At 42.9% G+C, this 16,840-nt stretch overlaps 1 protein-coding gene across 1 annotated transcript in view; it reads left to right on the forward strand.

Annotated features, from left to right (window-relative positions):
- Nucleotides 1–16,840, forward strand: part of tafa3a (TAFA chemokine like family member 3a) — a 106,708-nt gene that overhangs the window by 40,867 nt on the left and 49,001 nt on the right. The gene's annotated exons all lie outside the window — the stretch shown is intronic.

Genomic DNA, 16,840 nt, shown 5'->3' on the forward strand with positions numbered 1-16,840 from the left:
CATGTTTTATGTCACAGGTTACTTCCCAAAGCGTTGCTATGGTAATAGGCACAATGCCAGCCCTCATTTTGGTCAGCACGGAATCAACCCGGCACCAGAACCAGCTCCGAAGCAGCACCTAGGTGGAAAAGCCCTATCACAGAAATCCAAACTGTTTTAGCGGGAAAAAACTCTGAAAACACAACACGTGGCCTTTGTGATGCAGCAGAAAGTCACTAGGTTCTCCTCTGGACTGACGGACCCGATTTTACAATTTTTCCACATCGTCTGATTTCAAGAACGTGAAACAATCAAATGAAATGAATTCGATTTATCGCTCAGCCCTAGTCTGTAATAATTTTTTCCAGATCAAAGCAGTGATCTATATTGTAAATATAAAGAAATCATTGCTAACATCGATCGATACAGTTATCCCAAAGCACTACAGTATTACTTTTTATGTATAATTAGGCTCCCAGTTGGACAATCTTTGGTGAAACTTTACATTGTCTATAAACTTCATTATAACTTGGAAAATATGGTTGTGTGAACTGCTCCTCTGGCACAGCAGACTGAACAGGAAGACTGAAAGGAGTACAGGGAGTACTCCAATCCCCGCACTAGGCTCTTTATGGTGGTAATATCCAGTTTTATATTTGAGCAGCAAATTATGGCACGGCGTTAAAAGTAGTTCCCAAATGGTTGCACTATACGCCATGCACACACACAGATGAATGCTCTGCTGGTGCTGCGGTAGTTTTCTTTGGCCTTTATTTGTTGCTGAATGCTATCTGCACGGTTAGTCTAATTGTAAATTTGAGAGCGAGGGCACAAGTGAATGTTGTTTATCCCGGAGTGACTTACTCCAAAGCAGAGGAATAATTTTCTGCTTCAGTAGACATATTGTTGGATGAAATGTGGAAATAATGCTCCAAGATCCACTTAGCATTACTTTGATCTTGTTACAGCTTAGGCCCAGTGCACGCGTTGTTTATGTCACAAAAACACTTCATGCTTTTGTATATGCAGACAAATAGGAAGCATGGATGTACACACGGCCTTTGGGACTGACACTGACAATCTGTCTCTTTGCTGTTTAAAATGCAGATTAGTTAAACTAAACCGAAAATCAGCAGATTAGTGAAAGGTTAATTAAAGCGAGATGTTATTAATATATTCTGCCAAATCGGTGCATTTTAAAACCGCTAAAAAAGCATTTTTTTTAAAGGATTTTTTAAAATATATTTTCTAAATTGGCATATACTGTATATAGGTGTACAAAAATGTATGGGGCCATCAACAGTCTCTCTTTTTAATTTTTTTAAATTGTTTTTTCCTATTTCTCTTTCTCAGAATGGTAACAGGAATGACAACATTTGACCAATTTACCAATTGCAGGCTGATGCTAACTAGCACAGAAGCACATGCTGTACCCACTGATTAAATAAGTTGAAACATACTATAGAAACATACTTGGATATACACATTAAAAATTGGTAGGAGTGACGTGATATATTAATATTTATAAATATTACAGAAAAAAATCTAAATAGTATTATATAATAGCAGTGGCGGGCCGTGGGGTTTCAGTCAGGGCCTTCAACAGCAACCGGGGTTCACTTATTCAAACGCATATAAACTGATTGACAATAGGCGGATGGATTAAGCTGCCTTTTTACGTGGCACTTGTTCGCTAAAGGATGTGTCAACAACGCATACCAAAGCAGCGGTGCCTCCGCCCCCAAACAAAAACCTCCAGGACGCTCGTATGAGTACACGGAAACACACGACACATGACAGGCGGAGACAAGCGCGTTATAACCATGGATCTATCAGGTTATAACGTGGAAAATGTTTTGTTGACAGAGCATGACATCAGAGATCAACTCAAACGCAAAATTCACCGTAATAAAAAGATACTAAACTTACAGTTTGGTGCTATGTGAGATGCTTTTTTAGCCATCGTAGTCCCGACTCCCATACCTGTCCCAGAGCAGCTGACGCGGGGGAAGGTCTTCTCCTGTCCGGGGAGTCAAGCGTCTACGTCCCGCTGCTTTGGTCTTCATATGGAAGGAGCGCCAAATATCCGTATCCATATCAGTAAATCCACTTCATTTTGCCTTGTTCGGACATTTCTTAGAGGAATATCTGTTTATCCGGGTCACTTCTGATTGGCTTGAACGTCTCGCCCATGCGCGGTTTTCTCAGGCGAACAAAACTTAGGCGGAGCTGCTGAGCTGCTGAAGGCCCTGGGGGGCGTACTGTCAATGTACATCAAATTCTGATTGGCTGATGATTCTGTCAGTCAAACTGGCTGTCAATCATAATGTGCGTCCTGACAACTCAGGGCCAGCAGCATCGGCGGAGAAGGCCCTGAGGAGGAGCAGCTCGCCTTTTTCAGTAGGAAATTGCAGTTACACCTCAACAAAACCGACTCAACTGCATATTATATAAATAATGAGAAATTATATATACTATTAAAACATTTTACACTTTTTTTTTCTTCATTTGGTCAGGGCCAGCAGAGAAGGCCCTGCTGGCCCTGACCGCACACCACTGTATAATAGTTGTCTTTCAACAACTGGTTGGACGCAAAAGGCACTATTTTGGCGGAATGACCCATACATTGTTTTTTCTGAATTTTGTGTTCTTTTTGAAGATGCTGTTTACATGTTTTTTTCTTGCTTATGTTCAGAAAAATCCTCTGGCCATTTTAGGATAATTGCACATGTTTCGAAAATGTCTTGTCTGATGCCATGAGGAGGCTCTCTGGATTGATGTAGCTGTTTGGACTGTTACAGTGGAAGGAAAATGTAAGTAGACCAAAGAATGAGTACACAGTGTCTGCTTAAACTAATACCACCCAAACATTTTCATTTTGTCATATTTTTATTGGCCATAACGTAAATGTGAGAGCCAATGCAGTTGAAATGCTAAAAGGCGTTTTAAGTTAAAGTTAAAAATATTAAATAGTTTTTTGGTTAAAAAGCAGCAAAGGTTTAAAAGTCTAAAAGCTAAGCTTAAAAACTACAGTTTAAAAGACTAATGCTAAGAGGTAAAAAAGCCCTCAATCTAAGTCCCTCCCATTACTTAGACACCTCTGATGTCATCAGTGTTGAGCTGAGTTCAGGTGTGGGAGCAAACAGATTTTCTACCTGTTGCTACTAAGAGAATGTAATGTTCATTATTTATTTTTGTCTAATAAATGGACTTCACTGGATTACGTCTCCCTGGTCTTCAGTGTAAGAAACCTTTCGCATCTGGCTCACTGTGGCTGTTGAAATGAGCCACTACATTAGTAGAAAATCTTCTCCAGTCTCAAGACAATGCAAGGCCTGAAGCCTGTGTAGCCACAAAGACTGCTAAGGACAAGTGACTACAACATTCTATGGAGGATTCAAGCCTTTGATCTCAGTGGAGATCAAAACCAATACAGACGGACAAATGGATGAAAAAGACACAGACCCAAAAGTCATGGAGTCAACAGACCGAGTGAGTAAACAAGCTGAACAAGCATTGGAAGAAAAGCTACACAGATTAATGCATTCAAGAAGAGGAGTTTTGGGACATATCACAAGAAAGAAAAATGAAGTTGAAAAACTAAGGAAAGACTCTGCTAATGTTGACAAAGTGACAGAAATTATGCAGCAGTTGACTGAGGTGATATGTAAATTCATGGATCTAACTTTTCAAATTGGACAAGTGCTAAGTCCAGAGGAAAAACTTTTGGATGCAGAAACTTGGTACAAACCAAAACTGAGCTACATTAATGACTTTGTGGATGAGACCAATGAATGGATAGGTACTCACAAAAAGGACACTATAGTTGAAGACAGTGAGCTGAATGAGGCTCATGGGGATGGTTACGGTGATTTTGATATCGGGCCAAGAGCATCAAGGGCGGCGTCAGAGTCTGGGTGCTCCTCTGTAACATCCAGACGGTCATCAGTTTGCGCTACAGAAACTGCAAACCTGGCCGCATTAGAACAAAGGGCTGCACTTTTGGCAGAAAAACAAGAACTTGAATTGCAAAAAGCGCGTATTGCAGCGCAAATGGGGATTGAAACAGCACAAATAACAGCCCGTTTGGAAAAACTTTCTTTGGAGACCGTAATAGCAGAGAAAAGGGCGCAGGTACACGTCCTCAGTCAATTTGAGGAGGCTAGCATGGACGGCATGAAGGAATATGCCAACACAATGGCGCCATCTAGTGGACAAGCAGAGGCACACACTCTACAGCCGCAGATTTTACCTGGGCCTACCCAACCCCAACAACCACGCCTACGCCCACAGCCTGCAAGCACCAGACCAAGAGACATTACAAGAACTTCCCTAACACAGTCTTCAAATGAAACAAGTGGACTCAATGTTTTGCAAGTGATGAATAAACAAAATGAACTAACTGAAATGCTTGTGAAACAAAACCTACTGTCACAATTACCTGTAAAAGAAGTAACAGTGTTCAAAGGTGATCCGCTGACTTATAAAAGCTTTATTAGGGCTTTCGAACAGACAATTGAAATAAAGACTGATGATGAATCCGATAAACTTTATTATCTGTTACAGTATACAGCAGGTGAACCTCAAGAGCTTGTACGCAGTTGTGAGCACATGCCCCACAGAAAGGCCTACAAAGAGGCTAAAAGGCTCTTGGAAAGGCATTTTGGAGATGAGCTGGTTATTGCAAGCGCATACATGGAAAAAGCCCTGCAATGGCCACCCATAAGAGTGGAGGATGGGAAAGCTATGAGTGCTTATGCTTTGTTCCTCACCGGGTGTATGAACACTATGGAGGATGTTGAATACATGGAAGAAATGGACAATCCCACAAACATGAGACTTGTTATGTCGAAGTTACCCTTCAAAATAAGAGAGAGATGGCGGAACAAAGCCTATGACATTAAAGAGCAAAGAGGAAGGAGAGCAAGATTTGCTGATCTTGTTAACTTTATTGACCGTCAGGCAAAAATCACTACAGACCCTCTCTTTGGTAACCTACAGGATAAAAGTGTGACACTAAAAGTGGAGAAACCTAAAGACACACTTAAATATGGAAAAAGTGGAGTAAAAGGAAGCAGTTTTGCAACACAAGTAACTATGGACAAAGATCAGTTTGTAGCACCAAAACAAATCATCGCATCTAAACTTGTGCAAAGTCCTACTATCAATGCTTTTGAGCCGCCATGCCACTACTGTCAAAACAACCACGCACTGGAGTCCTGCAGGAAGATCCAGCTACTAGTTCACAAAGACAGAGTGGACTTTTTGCGAAACAAAGGACTGTGTTTTGGATGCTTAACTCCAGGGCACATGATAAAAACATGCAAAAAACGAATACAGTGCAAAACATGCTCTCTAAAACATCCACAAATCCTACACATTGAGAAAGACAATAATGAAACAAAAGAGGGTTTTGTAAATCCTACAAACTCTGTCCCATCACAAATGTCTGTTTCTCAACAAACTGTTGGTTTTACTACTGCTGGTGCCTCAGAATGTCTGTTGTCGATCATCCCTGTTAAAGTGAGATCACAAAAGAGTGGAAAGTGTATCGAAACATATGCTTTTATTGATCCAGGAAGTACAGGAACGTTCTGTACAGAGGAGCTCAGAAAGAAACTGGATGTCAAAGGGAAGCCAACTCAGATTGTGCTAAACACAATGGGCCAAGACAAAGAAAATCAACAGAAGCTGTTTAAAAGTGTCATGCTTACTGATTTAGAAGTGTCAGGCCTCGACGAGTCAGCTTACATCCAGTTACCAAAGGTCTTCACTCACAGCACCATCCCTGTACAACAAGAGAACATTCCAAAGCCGCAGCACATAAAAAACTGGCCTTACCTGGCGGAAGTGTTCTTACCTGAAATCAATGCAAATGTTGATCTCCTGATCGGTGCCAATAACCCCAAAGCAATGGAGCCATGGCACGTAATAAACAGCCAGCAGAATGGACCTTTTGCAGTCAAAACTATGCTAGGCTGGATGGTGTGTGGTGCAACAGATGACGACTCACTACATTACAAAATAAATCACATCTCCCTTATGGAAATTGAGCAACTCCTGGTTCAACAGTACAATACAGACTTCCCAGAACGACATTATGATGACAAGATAGAAATGTCACAAGAGGATAAGCAGTTTATGCAGTCAGTCCAAAGTACAACAAAACATGTGGATGGGCATTACTGCATTGGGCTACCGTTAAAAAAAGATGATGTTAAAATGCCCAACAACCGCTGTGTTGCAGAACAGAGAGCTGCAAGCCTGAAGAGCAAGCTCAAAAAGAGCCCAGACTTTTTAGAAGACTACAAAGCCTTCATGAACTCACTGTTTGAAAAAGGCTATGCTGAGGAGGTACCCCTAGAACAGTTACACCGTGAGGATCACAGGGTTTGGTACATCCCTCATCATGGGGTGTACCACTCAAAGAAAAAGAAAATACGTGTTGTATTTGACTGTACTGCCTCGTATCAGAATGTGTCCTTGAACGGTGAGCTACTACAGGGGCCTGATCTCACTAATACACTTGTTGGTGTTTTACAAAGATTCAGAGAGGAGCCGGTAGCAATGATGGCAGATATTGAATCGATGTTTTACCAGGTTAAAGTGCCGAACATCGACGCCGACATGTTACGTTTTCTGTGGTGGCCGGATGCAAACCTGAATGCACCCCTCAAAGACTACCGAATGACAGTACACATTTTTGGGGCAACATCATCCCCTAGTGTTGCTTCATATGCATTGCGAAGAACGGCTGAGGACAGAAAGGAGACAGCGGATCCAGAAGCAGTAAAGACTGTTTTGAACCACTTCTATGTGGATGACTGCTTGAGATCAATGCCCACAGAAACAGAAGCAGTCCCTCTGATAAAGAATCTGCACAGTCTATGCATGGAGGGAGGGTTCAACCTTACCAAATGGGTGAGCAACAGCAGGAATGTTCTAGCATCTATACCAGCCGAGCAGCGGGCCAGTGAGTATAAAGATCTAGATCTCACACATGACATCCTGCCTTCAGAACGTGCTCTTGGTGTCCAGTGGTGCACAGATGATGATACATTTACATACTGCATTAAACCCCTGGACAAACCAGCGACTAGAAGAGGCATTCTGTCTGTTGTAAACTCCCTGTATGACCCGCTAGGTTGCCTCTCACCTGTCATCCTCCCTGCAAAGCTCCTTCTCCGTGATCTATGCAAAGAGAGACAAGGATGGGATGAAGACATCAGCAGCCCACATTTAAAGCTGTGGCACCAATGGCTGAAGGAATTATCCGAGCTTGCAGACTTCAAAGTGAAACGATGTGTAAAACCTGAGGACTTTGGGCACACAGTCAAAGCTCAATTACACCATTTCTCGGACGCAAGCGAGCAAGCCTACAGCACGGCATCCTACCTCGTCCTTCAAAACACACATGGCAAAACACATTGCTCATTTATCATGAGTAAGTCTAGGGTAGCACCTCTGAAACAAGTCTCCATTCCTAGACTGGAGTTGACTGCAGCAGTCCTAGCAGTGAAACTGGACAAAATGTTGAAAACAGAAATGCATGTTTCATTGCAACAGTCAGCATTTTGGACAGACAGTACAACTGTGCTCAGCTACATAAACAATGACTCCACCCGCTTCAAAACATTTGTGGCAAACAGGGTAAACCTCATCCGTGAGGCTACAACACCTCAGCAGTGGTACTATGTGAGAACAAGTGAAAACCCTGCAGACCTGGCCACTAGGGGGACCAAAGCCAACACCTTTAAAGAAGAACAGGTATGGCTCAGCGGTCCACAGTTTCTGCTCCAGCACCAAAGTGAATGGCCAAAAGCACCAAACATTCACAGTGAACTCCACCCAGATGACCCAGAGGTCAAAAACAAAGCTATCACAGTCAACAATGTGGGAGTTCAAGAAAGGGAACATCCTCTCAGCACGCTGATTGATTTCTACTCCAGTTGGGACAAGTTAAGAAGAGCACTTGCATGGCTTTCAAAAATAAAAGAAACACTGACCCAACGGAAAGAAAAAAGAAAAGAGTTACAGGGCGCACTGAGTAAAACAGAAAAAGATCCAGCAAAACTAATGAAACAGGTGGAGCATCGAGTGAAGCAGTACATGAACAAACTGCACAAAGAAAGGCTCACCTTAAAAGACTTACAAGAAGCTGAAAATGAACTTATACGCTACAGCCAACATCAGTGGTACGATGAAGAACTGCAGGCTCTGCAAAGAAATCAGCAAGTCAAAAGAAACAGTCAATTGTACAAACTTGACCCAGTCCTGCAGCAAGGCATTCTCAGAGTGGGAGGGCGACTGAAGAAAGCAGCAATGCCAGAGCACAGTAAGCACCCTGCAATCCTCTCCAAACACTCCAGAGTTGCCGCTCTCATCCTTCAAGACATACATGAAAAGATTGGGCACTGTGGGCGCAATTATGTCCTCTCAAAGTCACGCCAAAAATATTGGATCCCTCAAGTCACTTCAAAAATCAGAAAACTTCTGTCGAAGTGCATAGTATGCAGAAAGTTATATGGCCAGCCTGGACAGCAGAAAATGGCTAGTTTGCCAGAAGATCGCCTGATACCAGATCACCCGCCATTCACGAATGTGGGTATGGACTACTTCGGACCCTTTGAGGTCAAACGGGGCCGGGTCACAGTCAAAAGGTATGGCGTCTTATTCACCTGTCTAACTACAAGAGCTGTGCATATTGAGGTTGCAGACAGTCTGGACACTAGCTCCTGCATTAATGCTCTTCGCAGATTCATCAGCAGAAGAGGACAAGTGGAAATCATACGCTCGGACAATGGCACAAATCTTGTTGGCGCTGACAGAGAGTTAAAAACAGCACTAAAAGAGCTGAACCAGTCACAGATTGAAAAGAACATGCAACAAAAAGGCATAACATGGATCTTCAACAGTCCAACAGCCTCTCATCAAGGAGGGATATGGGAAAGGCAAATTCGCTCCGTCCGCAAAATACTTTCAGCCCTTCTGAAAGAACAGTCACTCACGGATGACAGTTTGCATACACTCCTCTGTGAAGTAGAGAGCATCATTAATGGCCGGCCAATAACAACACTATCGGACAGTCCACATGATCTTGAGCCACTCACACCAAACCACTTACTTCTGATGAAAACGCAGCCTAATTTACCTCCTGGAGTTTTCAACACTAACGATCTGTACTCAAGACGAAGATGGAGGCAAGTACAATATCTTGCAAACCTCTTTTGGACCAGATGGACTCGTGAGTACATACCTCTCCTCCAGGAACGCCAGAAATGGTTTGCACAAAAAAGAAACATACAAACAGGAGACGTGGTGCTTATAATGGACAACACAACTCCCAGAAACACATGGACTATGGGAAGAATCATCCAAACTTTGCCTGATGCCACAGGATTGGTACGCAGAGTGGTGCTGAAGACAAAGTCCAGTACTCTGGAGAGACCTGTGAACAAGCTCTGCCTGCTACAGGAGGCAGGTCAGAGCCAAAACAAAGACTGAAAGACCAATTACAATAATGTTATGTTTACAATGTACAATGTGTCCATGAAGATAAAGAGCTCTCTATTTTGAGTTTTTGATAATGCTTAATCTGTACAGAATTAAACATTAGGGGCCGGGAATGTGAGAGCCAATGCAGTTGAAATGCTAAAAGGCGTTTTAAGTTAAAGTTAAAAATATTAAATAGTTTTTTGGTTAAAAAGCAGCAAAGGTTTAAAAGTCTAAAAGCTAAGCTTAAAAACTACAGTTTAAAAGACTAATGCTAAGAGGTAAAAAAGCCCTCAATCTAAGTCCCTCCCATTACTTAGACACCTCTGATGTCATCAGTGTTGAGCTGAGTTCAGGTGTGGGAGCAAACAGATTTTCTACCTGTTGCTACTAAGAGAATGTAATGTTCATTATTTATTTTTGTCTAATAAATGGACTTCACTGGATTACGTCTCCCTGGTCTTCAGTGTAAGAAACCTTTCGCATCTGGCTCACTGTGGCTGTTGAAATGAGCCACTACAGTAAATATTCACAGGAGAGCATGGGATAACTGAGTACACCCCCTGAATCTCACTAAACTGCAGCATTTTGTAAAGAGGAATGGTCCAAGATTCATCCTGATCGTTGAGAGCGTCTAATCTGCAACTACAGAAAAGTAGTTATTGCTTCAAAAGAAGGATCTGCCAGATATTTAATACATGGGTTCACTTACTTTTTCCACGCTGCTATGAATGTCTTTCTGCAAAATATCTTTGAAAAAAAAAAATTCTATTGATGATAACACGTTGTCCAGGCCTTGAGGCAACATGCTTCTCCTGCATGATGTTGTGTGTTCCTCCCAAACTATTGAACTTTGGTTTGCGAAAGAGCATTTGGAGGCTCCACAGCACTACTGGACAAATACTGTGGACTGATAAACCCAAAGTGGAATAAGTTCAAATTTCCCAACTCCAGCCCCTTTATCTCCATGTTATGCCGCATTCACGCACATGTTGATTTTATGAGCGAGACACTCTGACACACTGATCATGTCGCTCTGTCTGCGCTGCCATTTGTGGTGAAAGGTGGATGAATCCTACTAGACCAGCCATTGGCTTTTTGCATCTCATCTCACACCTGCACCATTTGGTACGCTTGAAAAAAACTTAAGTACAGTTCACTTATTACAGTTTGTTTAGGCTTGTGCTGTCACGGCTCAACAAGAATGAAAGTAGACTCTGACATGTGCGACCCAGAAACCTTAGGTCTGGACCAAATACTCCTTTTGAGGTGGTCTCGGTACGTTTACTTGGGCAATTAGAGCTGTTCATATGTGGTGGTGTTATCCGGCTCAACATACACTTTTTAGTCTTAACAAGCACTAGCACAACCAAAACAGAGGCCTGATCAGCGCTCAACAGCAGTGTAAACAGGCCACAACCAGGCGTAAAACTCACACTTTCTGGTGACTGCTGTAAAACAGTTGACGTTTTCAAGTAAATAAACATTCTCCCTGCTCGCAGCTCAGAGGAGGGAGAATACTGAGCGTAAAGATGAAGTTTACTTTATTGTCCCCGTAGGGAAAGTTGTCCTCTGCATTTGACCCATCCTTCGAAGAATGCTGTAAGTCGATTGCTAGAATCTCATCCTGCTTCACTGTTGCAAGGTTTCAGCCTTTCTGCTGACCCTCACAGGTACAAATATGGTAAGGGCCAGTAACCCGGCAAGAGCCAGAGTGATATTACAGTGCCAAAAACATTTGCACTGACAACAATCTAGGACCACGCCGGCTTGAATCGTTCGGGGAGAAGTCAAACGTTTGGAGCAGCATTTGCTGCTGATTGGACCAAGAACACTGCAAATCCATAAATAGTTATGTGTATTTGTGTCATGTGTAGCAGCATACCTTGTGTTTTTTGTGATCGCCACGTTGTTAATGAATGCCTTTTTTGCCAAAACCGTTGTTGGTTCTGTTCCGAAGGGTGAAGGCGGGAGTGGTTCAAGATGGATTCTCATGTGTTTGTAAACTCATAAATAGAAAACAGTTAAAAAAATGAATAAATTAAAGTCAGCAGTTATTTTGTTTTGAATATGGGGAGAAAAGTCTAATTGAATCGTAAAGCGATTTTCGCCCTGCTCTAAGTGCCATCAAGACAAGCAATAAACAGGCAACCAAGTACTTTTGCAAGTTACTGGTAATCATTACTCCTCGTAATCGTTACGTTAATGCTCTACTTTATTATGAAAGTAATGCGTTACAACACTATTGTGTCACCAGTAATGAACATCTGCACAGCCTTTAAATTGCCACTGAAAGCTCCACTTTGAAAGCCAAGACATAGAAGCTACCCAAACCCACAAACCTGCGCTTGATATCAGTAAATGTACAACAGTGTGACAGCCTTAGACTGTTCATGTGTTCATACTGAAAAACTGCTGCAGCAGTCGACAATAAGAGGCATCTACATACTGTTACGTGAAAGGTTAAGTAACTGTATTTAAATAGGGAAAACATGGAACAGCTTGGTAGATTCTAACTTCACCCCAGTTTGGAGCAATAGGAATATGCTGGGAGAGGTTACATTTGCGTGACTGAATGCACGCACAAAGACCAGACAGGTACGCATCAATGCATCTAAGCTCAGGTAAGAACATATCTCAGTATGTAAAAACAGTGGATTATCCCTTAAAAGCAATAAAACGAGTGATAGTCAGTGAATAGCCTACTTACAATGGAACAGCAGCTTCTTCTCTTGGCTGCCCAGGCACCAACGCCTACACTGTGACCACAGTGGCCACATCAGGGGCACGGAGAAGATAAGATGGTTACGCACTGGAGATTCAATACAGATAATGACTGTTATTGCACCAATAAATTGAATTTGATCAAGAAAGGGTGTTTCTAATAATGTGGCTGTTATTTGTGAAAGACTAATACCTCCATTATTACAGTGAGGAAAATGTATATTTTCTATTTCTGGATTTTTGAATCCAGCCCTCCTTGTTATGCTTGAATGGAGACCAGCATGTCGGCGGATGCAGCAGTATTTGCATAGAAAGTGCATTCTCTCTCGGGCCAACACGGAGACGCTAATGCATGCTTTTATCACCAGTCGTATCGACTACTGTAATGCCCTGCTTTCTGGTCTTCCCAAAAAGAGTATCTCAGGTTTGCAACTTTTGCAAAACTCAGCAGCTCGTGTCCTGACGAAGACCAGGAGGCGGGACCACATTACACCGGTTTTAGAATCGCTGCATTGGCTCCCCGTGTGTTTCAGGATCGATTTTAAAGTTCTTTTAATGGTTTTTAAATGTCTTAATGGTCTTGGTCCTTCTTATCTCTCAGAACTGCTTTTACCTTATGAACCTTCACGGCCCCTTCGCTCCTCTGGCAGAGGTCTCCTTGTTATTCCTAAAGTCAACAAAAAGACTTATGGCGAGGCGTCTTTCCAGTATTACGGCCCTCGCCTCTGGAATGACCTGCCGGAGGAGCTCAGGGCCGCAGAGAACGTTCATGTTTTTAAGAGCAGGCTCAAGACCCACCTTTTTAGCTTAGCTTTTAGCTGATTTCTACTTACTTATTTATTCAGTTATTTTTATTATTATTTATGTTTATAATTATCTTATTATACTAGTTTTTAGTTAGTTTTATATATATGTTTATTTTATTTTATTTATTATTATTATTATTTTTATTTATTTTATGTATATATTTGTATATTGCATTTTTGCATTTTTAGAATTTCCAGTGTTTCCTCTGAGGGAGCCCTCTGCCCCGGGAGCGGTGGTCGGCTGTGGCTGTGTGGGCACTGTCCTCTGGGTGCCCGGATGGAGGTGTGGTGCTTCTGCTGCACCTCCGCTGGGTGTCCGGTGGTGGTGCCCTGTGGCTGTAGCTGATGTACCGCTCCTGGTGCAGACGGCTCCTCTGATGGCATTTCCTTACCTGGTTCATCTGTACCCAGACTCAGCATTACGTCCATTATTTCATCGTGTATGTGTGTGTGTGTGGCTGCGTGTGTGTATGTGGCTATGGGGAGGGGGGTGGGGTGAGCAGTGTTGTTGTCTGTTTGGAAGAGTGGGTGGTTGGGTGGGCGGGAACTGCTTTTAATCTGTAAAGCACTTTGTGTTACAACTTTGTATGAAAAGCGCTTTATAAATAAAGTTTTGATTTTGATTGATTGAGTGTATTGGAAAAACAAAGTCTGTTTCGGAGTGTGTGTGTGTGTGTGTGTGTGTGTGTGTGTGTGCGTGTGTGTGTGTGTGCGCGTGTGTGCGCGGGCGTGTGTGCGCGTACGTGTGTGTGTGCGCGTGTGTGTGTGTGTGCGTGTGTGTGTGTGTGCGCGTGTGTGCGTGTGTGTGGTGTGCGTGTGCGTGCGTGTGTGCGCGTGCGCGTGTGTGCGCGTGCGCGTGTGTGTGTGCGTGTGTGTGTGTGTGTGTGTGTGTGCGTGTGTTTGTGTGTGCGCGTGTGGTGTGTGTGCACATGTGTGTGTGTGTGTGCGCATGTGTGCGTGTGTGCGCATGTGTGCGTGTGTGTCTGTGTGTGAAGCTTGTTTTTGGGCCTGTGGGCTGAGGTGATGATGCAGCGGGACAGCTATCTGATCCTACTGTGTTGTAGCGTGTGTCCAGTGGCACAGAACATGCTGCGATGAGTCAGGACTGAGTGGACCTCAGTGGACCCCAGCATGGAGGGGCAGAGACACAGTGGCTCAGCAGGCCTGGGATGAGCCATGTGTGCCAGAGGGCTCACCCGACCTCTGCCGCTGCTCTCAGGGGAAGGCTTTGCAACAGGTTTGTGAAGCCCAGTGTCTCCAGCTAAGTGCAGAATCCAAAATGACACTACACCCTGCCCACTGGGAATAACACTGGAGCAAGGCCACAGCCTCCAGAGCCTCCAGTCTCTGTACTGCAGTGCATAGTTTTGCCTTTTGGTTAAATGGAGTTAAGTTTTAGTCCAGGGTTTATCATTCAGGGCATATTGTTGGGCATATTGTTGGAAATTCAAGCTTGGAATTTGACTCCTGTATCATTTTTTTTATTGCTAATGTTTGTTGAAATGTAGTAATACAGTATACAAAAAGAAATTCCTTTCTTTTGTATAGATCCCGCTCGGTGAGCTTAATGTCTCTGTAATAGAGCTGCTCAAGGCCAATCAAGTGATGGCCTTTTACTATTGTGAGATATATAGTGGGCTATAGCACAATATAATGAGCAAACCCTAAACGTACAAATTGTTGGTTTTGTATCAGCAAAGTGTTGGTGCCATTATTGTGCAACATAGTGCAATGAAAGCACTAAAAAGCACTAACCTCTTCCTTAAATATAGAAAAGCAAGAAAGCATGAAGTAATGGCCGGGCCCTCGATTTGTTTTCAGACACAGAAACATTATCGGAAAAGTAAATCATGGCCAGTATTTGCCTTTTGTACAGCTTTCTTCCGTGCTGATGTTGCCTCTGGGAACGCAGGGCCGGCTCAAATTATCAATTTTGTCTGAATACTGAATTGAGTTAGCTTTCCACGCAGTATTGACTGCAGAGATTGATTTAGACTTCCTATCTAAAACTAAGGTATTTTAGGGAGAGTGAGATATGTTGTAGCTATGCATAAAATATTATCTCATAGTGATCGAAGACTCTATGAGGTTCTTCTATATAGCCTAGCAGCCTTTCAGAATCGTTTCTACTGCTGCGCCAAGACTCAACAACATCTACCTGTGAAACTCTCACGAGGACTCTCTGTGCTTTGACACGTCACACTGTCAGCTCAAATATCAAGTGTTGCATATTGATATTTATATACTGTTTACACTGCAATGCATCCGTCCGGCGAGCTGATCTCATTGTTAACCACTGTTCTGACATTAAGTGCCTTTGCCTCACTCAGACATTGTATTGATTTTTTATAAACTGTCATGAATTAACCGCAGAGGTCAGCGAGCCGACTGAAATGGCTGACCTTGGGAGTACTGTTACACTTCTGCTATGAAGACGCTCACATGCATAATCTTGTGCAAAAGTAAAGGGAAATATTGAATCGCGTGTAGGCTCAGTGTGACAGTAACCCACGGTGTTTGTCCTCGGATCGAAAAGTCTGGCTGTGTCCTTGGGCAAGACACTGTGCTAGTTTTTACAAGCCATAATAATCCAAATTATAACACCTAAAGGCTATATATACCTCACTTGCATGTAATGAGTCTATCATATATAAGTTTCACAGTTTAAAGGAACAGGCCACCGTTTTTCCATACTGAGATATGTTCTTACCTGAGCTTAGACGAGTTGATGCGTAACTGTCTGGTCTTTGTGCGTGCGCTCAGCCACGCAAAAAGACCAAAGATGTTGTTAGCATTTGAAGTTAGAAGTGACCAAGCTCTTCCCACGTTTTCCCTATTTAAATACGGTTACGTGAGTAGTTACACGATCCAAGTATAATCACACAAAATTAAACATGTCGATTTTCTGGAGTGGATTAAAAGGAGTACTATATTGTAAGGCGTAATAACACCTTAGGAGCACTTCGACGTCCGCGCAGTAATATCTTCACTCCTATAGAATTCTATGCGAAAAACAGTGGCCTATTGCTTTAAGTTGAAGAACAGAAATGATACTAATGATACTCTCATTTTCCAAGTTTCACTTGTACTGTTTGTATCACCATTGAGTATGGAGTGAATGAATAATGTCATGAAAAGCATCTATGAGCGTCCAAACTTTTTTTTTGTCGGCCACAATGTATTAAAAAATATATACATAATGAACGTGGCTTATTGTCAATAACAATCCACATTTAGACAGAGCGTTACATGAGTGCTTTAGTGGGTTCAAAGACACGGCTATTCCTAATGAAAGAATGAGAAAAGTGCAACAACAGCTCAAATCCAGACATAAAGTTGTGCACCTGGATACGATGGAGAGCGGCAGGTGTCAAGCGGACGTATCTGCATTTGAACTCAGACAGAAGAAATCTATGATCCAACGCTGTTCAGATCTGACTGCATCAGCTGCAGGGTTGGGCTGTGTGATGCCCTTCCGTGCTTTAACATGGCTTCAGGTGTAAAAAAAAAAAGATTAAGTCTCTCACGGTTGAAATATTACGGAGGGACAAATCGACAGCACTAAAGTCATCAAAAGTCAGTCTCGAGCGATTCATCACGGACCCAGCTCTGCCACACTCAACAGCGGCTCTAACACTGGTGACTAAGCCGAGCCGGTCTGCGCAGAGTGACCGAGGGATGCGCCTCTGAACCCGGCCACTCTCCCAGGAAGAGCCACTGTGAGACGGCCGGCCAACGGAAACCCTGGCAATGGATTCTCAAGGATTACACAAACAAAAGAGAAGTCTATTGATCTTAATGGTGTTTATGATGTTCCTCTCCGATATATCGCCAAATTA

The sequence above is a fragment of the Gobius niger genome (genome assembly GCF_951799975.1).
Source record: "Gobius niger genome assembly, chromosome: 20".
Lineage (NCBI taxonomy): Eukaryota > Metazoa > Chordata > Actinopteri > Gobiiformes > Gobiidae > Gobius > Gobius niger.